This window comes from Pinus tabuliformis, chromosome 1_2 (genome assembly GCF_031772625.1).
Source record: "Pinus tabuliformis cultivar Carrire ecotype Pingquan chromosome 1_2, CPIR1, whole genome shotgun sequence".
In the NCBI taxonomy this organism is placed as follows: Eukaryota; Viridiplantae; Streptophyta; class Pinopsida; order Pinales; family Pinaceae; genus Pinus; species Pinus tabuliformis.
Window position 1 is genome coordinate 913,877,216 of NC_142298.1, and position 10,807 is coordinate 913,888,022.

The following is a 10,807-nucleotide window of genomic DNA, read 5'->3' on the forward strand; positions in this document are numbered from 1 at the left end:
CCCCCAACACTTTCGTATTGGCTAGGTCTTTCAGCGCGGAGTGCATGTGCATCCGTGCAAGTTGGGGCTCTTTTCCATAGGCCTACATCCTCCTGGCCAGATGCATGCCTGGATCATCCTGCCCATTGTACTTATCTATCAGTCCCACCCTAGGCTTCCCAAATTGTGTGCACATCATTCCCCTACATTTGCACCAGTCGTCAAAGCTCCCTTTGTTCGTACCCCACCATCTCGCAGGCGTAGCGTGCGATACCCAGTCCAAGGCCTGGAAGCGTTGCTTTTCTGTCACCTCCCTTTCAAATTTCTTCAAGAAGGTATCTACCTCACTTAGACCATCATAAGTAGGTAGGTCTCTTACTTCTGTCGATATGTAGCATAGCAACCTTGTCATCATATTAGAATTCAGTGTAGTTACCTCATGTAACCGATTATAACATCACTATGTTTCCTCATCTGAATCTGAAGTACAGGAGCTTTCACTCTCCCATGCAATCTATCCATCCACGGTGGGATTCACCTAGTCCTGGTTTCACACTGTTATCTTATAGATGCATTCCAAATCATCATCACTTTCATAGTCGCGCACCGACTCCGTATAGCGCAATCCTTCAGCAGGGTCTAGGGGTACAATTATGCATAGTGATTTCTTTTCAAAAATCATTTTTCGCTTTTTTAGATTGATCACCGCATTCATTTCAGTGGCCCAATCAATTCCTAATAGTGCAGGGTAGGGATTTCTGTCATAAACAATCTTTATCACTTCAAAGTCTTCCAGCACGCTTGCTCCCTCAATATCCATAGTTATTCCCTGTAATCGCCCCATGGGTATTATTTTCTACTGGTTTGCCATCCTTAGCTAAATTGGAGACCACTGTAGTGTAGGTTGCCCCATTCGCTCCCATGTCTATTTTAGCAAAAAATTCACATCCGATCCTAAATCTAAGATGACTTGATCCATCTCATATTCTCTTATCTGTACGGTTAATCTCATCTCTCTTCCCATTCTTGTCTTATGTTTTCCGATCTTCCTGACTACACGTGGTTCTCCTAGTGTAGTCCTAGCACATCTGTTAATGATTCCTGTAACCCTTTCACCACCCTACTATCACGTAGTAGCTTCATACATGTTTCCAAGAACATTGTGAACATAGATGGGTCCATCTCCAACTCTGGTTTATCTTTTCTTCCTAAAGTGGAGGCATCAGCGAAGCTCTTCTTGGCTTCCATGAAGGTGTCCCGAGTCCCCTCCAAATCAAAGTCTGCTTCTTTCGCCAGATCTTTGTGAAACCAAGTACTATCTTTTGGTTGTTTTCCTTTGTCATCTCCCATCGTAATTCCACTTTGGAGCACAATTTTCACATTCGGATCTTCCTCGTGTGGCTCAGACCTCATCATTTGCAGGTTTTGAGTCGAGGGAGGTGGTAGCGCTCCTTTGTCGTGTATCCTAGCTATCAGTGTAGGACAATCTTCTGTCTCATGATCAAACAAGGTGCAATACAAACACGACGGGTATGTTGGATTCATGTAATCACGGGCATAATGTCCTGGCCCTCCACAATTGTAGCATATCAACTATCCGCGACCTCTTCCAGGTCCTCCTCCACCTCGGCCTCGTCCACACCCTTGAAATCATGTTCATGCCATTCCTAAATTTTGGTCAAGGGGTCACGTTTAGGCCTGAACTCTGTAGGTGGGAGTTCTATCCATCATTAAATAGTAACTTCTACAAGTGTTCTCATCGTGTCCCATTGACCTACAAAAGTTGTAGAACAACTGTTGTGAATTTTGCGTATACTTCTGTAACAAGTGACAATTGTCTGTGGCATGTTTTCCTGCTATTTGAAAAATCACGCACCACAAAGTAGGTGCCATGCTAGGTCCTTCTTGTGCTTCTAGTCTTAAGGATATCGGTCCTCCTCCTATGAGGTAATTTGTGAAAACTGGGTAGTGTTCCTTGTCATGACCCTAACCCTTACATTTTATGCACAGTACCCCTTCGTGCACTTCTGGTCGAGCTGTCTTGTTCTGTTTCAGACTCTGCATCTCAAGGCATAAATTCTTCAGTTGTGTGTGGATCTATTGAACTCATAAGTTAGGATCGCACGTCGAGGTCTCATGTAGCCTCATAGAAATCTCTAAGGCCTTCACCTGAGTCATTATCTTCTGCTGCAATAATGCACTCCTTAAATGTGGCATTAGCAAAGCTACAAACCACTTGCGATGTTGTCCATCCGTCAGATTCATATTAGCTTCACAAGTCATACATTTTAGCCTCTCATCTAGCTCCTAAGGAGTCTCACTTGGTAGCATCGTGATCTCTTTGAATCTAATGATCAACTGTGCTTCAGACTTCAGCCTGCTAAATTCTCTATTTAGCGCTGCTTGGATATCCACGATCTCAGATTTGGATTATCATTGGAGTGCTTAATATACCAGGTCAATGTGTGGTCCTACAGGGCACTAACCAATGTCACTTTCTTTATATTTTCATCTATAACTCCTTTCGCTTCCCATATAGCCCTTACCAAGAATCAGAATTGGTCCGCATCCTCATTCCCCAAACCTTTGAACATAGGAAACTTCACTGTGCTTGCCATATTGAATCGCGGTGGTGGTGGAGGTGGTATGGGTGAAGATGGAGGTGATAGTGGTGAAGATGGTGGCAGTGTGGGTGGAGGTGGTATTCACAGAATTCTTTGCCTTATCAGATGGATTGCACTTCGTGGTGAGACCTTCGCGATCCCTTCCTCGTACCCTCACAGAGATGAAATCAAGGGGCTAGTTTTGGTCCCTTATTTCCTTCATTCCTATAAGCTTTTCCACTTCTCATAGCCCCGAACATCAAGGTAACTAATAACCCTCTTTTTTTACAATAGAATTTTAATCCAAGTATTCAAAGAATTTACGTACTTACTTCGCGGTCCTTTGAGAAAGCGTCACTCTGTCTCGTTGTAGCTAACTGAGGTGTCAACTGTGAACTCAGTAATGAATCCTTCTATAATATGATCAAGCCAATGATCAATGGCGTGTGCAATCTTATCGTCTAATGCTTCCAACCTTTGCACTAACTCTGGGGTCCACACAATAGGACTATCAAGTTTCCACCTTCCTTGGCTATCTGCTAGCTTCGCAATCCACTTGTATATCTTAGTAGGGAAGGACGCGAAGAAGATTCATGGATCTTCATGTATAGGTAGCAGCCCAACCACTCTTCTTTTGACAATTGCAGGTTCCTATTGTCCTGTGCTGTGAACTCGTGAATTCTTCTATCAAACCAGCCTTCAATTTCCTTCTTAGTTGGATTCCAATGATATGACATTAGACATCTCTATGCAGATTCTGATCCCGGCAACAGAACCATTTGTTGGCTTCAGGGGGCTTGACCCAGGTTTGGAGTTATTTAGCCAAACAAATCCCTACACTACTGGACCTTTCGGCATCATCCCATGTAGCGCAGACTAAAGTCTCACCCGAAGTAGTATGGGGGGATGTTGGAACCAAGTTTCTGCACCCTTGAGATGTCTATGGTGTCGATTTAGTCCAACTGTGGGTACCTTCACACAGGTTACTTCACGCACTGTTCTAACCTTCAATACCCTTGTGATCTATTATAATCGTCTTTCGCACAGCCTTAACCAGGGGCTAATATGCTTTCGCATTGCTATTGGAGTGACCTGCGCTATTTCCCCAAATTACCCTGCGAATCTTACTTATCTTCTTACAGATGTTAGTTAACTTCATGAAAATAGATATTCTATCTCACATTCACTTAGTCAACACAGTCATATATATTCGTGCATCATATAAACAGTAGAAGTGCAATTTATACCCAATATATTCAATGCATAAAACAGGAAATAAATACACATAATTGATATGAAACTTCTCTTTATTAATACTTCCAATTGTTACAGACTCAACTCACCCTATGCACTTAGCTGCAGGGGTCCGTGCACTCAGTTGCGGACCACTAGGCCTCTACGCACTCAATTTCAGAGCTTTCTCCTACTCTACGACCCAAAACTAGACTTTACTCCACAAATATGACTCAACTCTTCATCCTTCTCCTGATCATTAGATGCCTTAACTACTTAGAGCCTCGCTCTATTTATACAATCCCATGGTCCATGGACCACGGGTAGATCTCTACAACCGACATTACATTAACAAAATTGAGGGCAGAAAACCGTATGACTCTTTTACAAGATACGTACTCTACACCCACAAAATGAAGATTCTTTACATCGAAGTTTACAATTTTTGACCAAAATATGGGCTCTAATTCCCAGAACTTCCCTTGGGGAATCCCACGCCCAACACCCCTTTGTTATAGACATATTTGGGCACTACAACCCCAATCATACATGTCCATAAACCAAGGGATTCTAAGTCCCTAAAAGTGTTGTTTCATACCCTAAAGGAGCAAGGTCAACTGATTACATCATCTCCCAGAAGTTCTCCATGAAAAACTACTCAGAACTAGTCAAAGCAAGACCATACAAACTACCCAGTGCTAAAGGTGTGATGAATCTCACCTGCCACATGCAAAAAATGTGATGCATACTGGAAATCCCTTCTATAGGGTGCGATGAGTGAGAGCAGACAAATGGCACAAACAGTTTGCTAGGTGGAAACCTAGAGAATCTTCTAGAAACTGCTCATTTGACACTTACCTCTCTAAGTTCACCCAGGGATGACTAAGGGATCTAAAATCTCCATGTGGAACCAAGAACTATCAGTGAAATGACACTAATCAAAATCCCAGAAGCTGACTCACTTCCTTGTAAACATCTATATATGGATCCCTCATCCAAGAGATCCAAAGGCTAGAATTTTGTAATTTGCAAGGAAGTGTTGTTGGTTTCTCTTTGAAGACTTTGTTGGGTGATCTTGCTTTGTATGAGGTGAATAGGGCTTTCATGCTGGGAGGATGACGCTGGGTCAGACAAAGTTGTTGTAATTCTCTCTTCTACTACTTTTACTAACAAAACTATTTGAGTTTTCCTCCATATTCTTGTGTATCTCTTAATATTGTGTTGATATATGCATGTGTATGGTCAATATATATTTGATCCTATATTTCTTACAGTGATAGATCTCTATGCTTTGATGGTATTATGCTGCTGTGAATCTATAGGTGCTCTTTGAAGCGGGACAAGTAAGGAAGCAATGGTGAGATTCTGTCAAAGGAGAAAGGAAACAAGCAAGGAGCCAAGCAGAAGACTGAGGTTGGTACTCTCTGCTTCTTTCTCATCTCTCTCTCTCGTAAGGGAAAAACAAGTGACTTTAATCTATTTGTTTCTAAGATAGCTACCCATCTTAATGGGACTAGCAGTGCTACATAGACACTAGATTTCTCGATAACAAAATGGCAACTCCACCGGGGAACGATTAGTTTGATTGCTTGTCTCTATTTGTTTGATTCATAAACCACAGACGGAGCCTGAAGTCAAGCCAGCTAGCCTTCAAACTACATTTTCTATGCAAGTGCAAAGTAGATCAACGCTGCTTCAGTCAATCTCCAGGTTTGTTTATGAACTGAACAATTGATTTGAAAACATCCTAAGTGCCCTAGAGGTAGCTTGAGTAACCTCATTAGATCAGCCTTATACTTTGTAGTTACTGACTATCATTTGCTCAGCCTAAATCCCTGAACTAAACTGCAAACTATGACCAAAAACAAAGTTAAAGTCTCATGCCTGGACCATCGCACCTTGTCTTCTTGGCAATCTGGATGCATCACACCTCCCATGTGCAGTAGGTGAGATGCATCCCTGTTTCCCTGTGTTACAGGTGCGATGATCAGACAAGACTAGATCTGCCTCCAGATTTTGGTTTTTTCTTCACTGTCTTCAGTTTTATTCAGGAGTTTTGCTGTCTATGATCAGTAGACCATTGTAGAAACCCCCTTCCTTTGCATCATTCAGCCTCCATTGTACAAAGATTTGTGAATGTTTTTATGTATTTTTCGCCATTCACAGTTCTCATTTACAAAATAGTAGCTTAATCGAACTGTCGTCTTTTGATTTGAAAGTGTCGCAAGTGTCATTTTCAGTCAAAGAAAAGAATACTTCTCTTTTTGATAGTCGATTACACTGTTACTCTTGTATTTGATCTGAATTTATAAGTATTTCAAGTGTCGAAAGCAATTTTCAATTCAAAATCGCAAAGTGTCGTCTTGCCTTCTTGTCATTTTTTGAAAAGAAAATCGTTAGTACTGTCGCTTTGAAAGAAGAGATAATTCAGATTTGTATTTAGCATTATTTTTGTCATTCACACATTAAGAAAGCAGAAAACAAATACATGCACATGCATTTTCATTTAGACTGCTTGTTGATTTTGATTTAGGACAGTGCATCTAGTGTGTGCTCTCTGCTTTATTTTGAAAGGATTTCATTTCTCTTTCCTTAGTAGCTAGGATTTTCATTGCAAAAAGAAGATTAAACAACTGTTTATCATCTTAGATTGCATTCTAGGAATTGTATATCTACATCACGCGGTGAACCTGAAAGGAAAATTTCTTAAGAAAGATCAACTGTAAAATAAATTCAATGAACATAAAAACGCTTTGGAACCTAATGCACAACATTTAGAATTCTAGGCTAGAGACGTATTCTGGCGTCGTAAAGCCTGGTAACTGTCACTTTCATCGTAGGTTGGGTGATTCCTCCTCCTTGACATGACAAGTGCTAGTACAGACTTGTGCTCCCATGTACTGTCGAGTATATAGTGGGAGACCACAATAGGATATATCCTTTATCCTTAAGAAGACGTGTCTACTGCCCTATCGATCGCAATACTAAACACAGCATTCGAGAAGATTGACTACCATACCATAAAAAGTATTCTACAGTTTTGCAATTGGTTTGGTAATCCCTCTGTCTAGATTTCCAGAGTAGTCTCTTTCGTTCCTTTTCAAACTCCTTAAAGGAAAAGGTCCATCTGAGCACTTGTCACTTCAAGCTCATTAAAAATCGAAGGCGACTAGAGTCATCTTTAGCTTTTTCTCGACTCTTAAAAAGTGAAAAAGCAAGTTGTGTCAAAGCGTCTAAAATTTATTTTAAATGAAATAACATCACTGTTCCCTCATTGATCTTGAGTTGAGAAAATGGAGTCAACCAACCAAGGATTTCCCCTCAGGGGAAATCCTAGTCCTTTCTCCTCTTGGGGAGATGTTGGTGCACCTCATATGGCCACATTGTCCCTCTCCGGATTGACAATTGTTCTTCTTCGACATCTTCTTCTTCTTCTTAGCTTCCTAGATACTAGAATCTAGACTTTCACCAGGCGAAGAGGAAGAACAGGGTGAAGAAATAGGAGAAGAATGTGAGGGGTCAAATTTAGGATCAACATGAGGTCGATGTTGCTCAAGTGGAGGAGAACTCGGTTGAAAATTAGTTTGGACACTCGGAATCACCGAGGTCAAAAACAACCAAACTGGCAGACCAACGGTGAATCTAGGAAGGGACAATGTTGCCACACAAGGAGAACTATATTCCCAAAAGAAGGAAAATGAGTAGGATTCCCATCATAGGGGTTTCCTTGATTGGTAGACTCAGGAAACGTTTCCATTGGTATCAACCTAAGATCTATTAAGGAGTATTTCAACAAGAAGGACGTTGTTCTGCGGTTAATTAATTTTAGAATTTGAAACAAAAACTTTTCCTTTTCATGTTTTAAGAGTCAAGAAAAGGACAAAAAGGTGACTCTAGTTGCTTTCATTGGTTCAGCGATCTTGAAAGGACAAGTGCTCGATAATCTTTTCAAATTTAAAGAGTCAAAAAATATCGAAATGACTACTTAGGTAACTCTAGGTAAAAAGGATTACCAAGTAACTGTGAACTGCAATATACATCTTAGCAAATAAATTTACCAAGGACTTGACGTACGTGCAGGAAATCTCCCTGAATGTTGTGTTCAGTGTATCACATTTACAGGGAGGAAAACTTAGCTTCCTATGGATAAAGGTTTGCAACCTATGAGGGTCTCCCTTTATATAAGCGATGGTATGGGGAGCACAGGTCTGTGCTAGCATTGGCTAATTCCAAAGCGAATGACAGTTGCTAAGTTTTATAGATGTCGGAACACGTCTCTAGCCCAGACCACTAAGTATGAACATTGATGTTTCAAATGCTCCTTAGATTAATTGATATATATTTAAGTTTCATCTTCAATTAAGTTTCAGTTTTAAGGCCTTAACGATGTCACCTAAACACCTATGATGCAACTATATGAGAAAAGGAAAACTTTCGTTTCAATGAAAGCTAGACTAATCAAAGGAAGAAATTTCAATCAATAATGCATGAAACAAAATGCATCATGCAAAATTCCTTCCACTAACTTTCACTTTCGTCTTCCAAATGCAATGCCAAAAGTAAAAATGGTTTTCACTTTTCACTATCCTTAATGCAACTTTTTCGAAAGCAAAATGATTTTGACTTTACTAAGATGAATTTATATGAATTATGCTTTTATTTTCATTTTTAATGATTTCATGCAACTAATACAATTTTTATCTTTTAATCACTGAAAAATGTGATCTATTTTCAATGATGAATCTCAAAAAACAACTTTTCAGTGCAACTAATCTAACGCAATTTTACGAAAAGTAGATTTCGAAAATACAAGCTAAAACAAATGCAAATGACATTTTTAATGGTTTCCACAAAAACAACACTCAATCAATTAGCAAAACAAGCATCTCAATGACACCAAAAAGCAAGAAGTGATGACCATTTGACTAGAAACCCTAGAACTCAGTCATATTTCACTTCCAAGCCAACAAGACAAATTTTGCAAATTAATCAATGCAATCAATCAAAACATTGACAAATCCAAGCATACAGGATGGGAAAAGACCTTAGGGGCCAAGACACACTATATTCTTAGAAGTTAGGAAGAAACCTAAAAAATTCTCACATTCAAGGATCATCACTACTTTATATACTCAAACTCGTGATTATCGCTACTTTGCATAGGCAAACCCATGATGGCATCACTACTTTGTATATCAAAAGTAGTGATGATTTTAGCGCGACCAAAAAATGAAGAAAAAAATTGTCATCACGACTATAAAGGTAAAAACAGTGATGCCATCGCGACTGTTAAGGATAAACCCGCGATGGGTTAGGAATATGGGAAAAAACCAAAAAGATTCCAAGAAACAATCCAAAATTAGCATTCTAATGTAGTAACTAGTGATGGTATACACCTAGACTAATTCAGACAACCTGAAAAATCAACAGTTGGTCAAACTAGACAAAAGATCAGGGTGAAGAATTGAAAGGAAAGGATCATAGGCTCCCCAACAAAGTCACCATTTTGTTGACAAGGTTAATCCTCTCTGTGGACAAACATGATCCCTCTAACCCAATGAGCGGGTCTAGCAACTGAAGTGACAATCAACTAGACATACTCCTAGGTTATAATTGAAAAGTAGAATGAAAGAGATGACCTACCTCGTTCTGATGCTATTCTGGTTTCCTTTGTTGAGGGTCTCCAACCGCTCGTGTCATAGACTTGTTTCTAGTTCTCTCAGTGTTTATGTACCTGCACAAGTGATCAAGAGACAACAAAGCATGCCAAAACTAATAGAAAATCCAATAACAACCTACGTAACTGATCAAGGAATGTCAAGCTAAATAAATACATGAACATATATATTTTTAGAAGATGAACCAACAGTTGTATATTATTAGGAAATAAAGGGAAGCTTACAACTAAAAGCCTTGATGTTGAAAGGCTCTCCTTGAGTGGTAATCCGATTCAAAGGCAATAAATCTCCAAGCACTCCTTCTTCAAGTCTAATGAATAGCATCTAGCAGAAGCTTAGCATAAGGGTGGAAATAGACAAAGACCAACCCAACCTCTAACCAGCAACCAACTATATGGGAATGGGAAAATATTATTTCATAGGTTGGGAGAGGGAATTAGGACTTATCCAAAGATAGTATTAGGCACTCCTCTCAAGGAGGTATCTCTTAGGGATAAGACAAAGAGGCCAAGATGAGAGGATTTGACCTCATCTATGTGAAACAACCTCCAACTTGCCGCTCTGGAAGCTTCTAGATCACGAAGCTTCTTATCCTCTTTGGGAAAATTACCTTTTCTAGATCATCATGGGAATGCAAGGGAGCAGAGAGATGCCATCACTGGTCGAGTATAACGCAACATGTGATCATCATGGTTTTTAACCTCATAAGAGCGATGAGTCTCGAAATTAGGGTTTTAGAGCTATTTCTTTAGGGGAAAGCTCAAGGAATTTTCCAATCAATGTCTTAGAGAGGATCTGAACTACATATCTGAATGAGTACACTACATAATGGTCATGTTTCGGGCACTTCGAGGTATGTCACGGGGAAGTGTAGGAGGTGTCACAAAATACTATGTAACACTAGTATCACATAGAAAAGAGATTTCTTTTATTTAGAGTGATTACTTGTGTCAAACAATAAGCATGTACACATTTAGATTATGTCACAATGTATTTAACCAAACATATGTGCAACAATATGTAATTGTATAATCCCATGGTAATAATATTATTCCCTTAACAAGTGTTTTTATACATCATAAATGAAATAGTATCTATCAAAATCACACCAACACTTATATCATGTCATACCAACATTTTGTTTTCGGTCAACCAACAGATATATATATATATATATGTATGTATATATAGGGTTTTATAATATTTAAAGGTTTTTTTATGGTTTAGGGTAAAACCCTAGATAAATTGTTACCTAGGATGAGACTTTGGGCTTTGTGAAAAGGGTCAAATTTATGGTAAGACTAGTGCCTCACT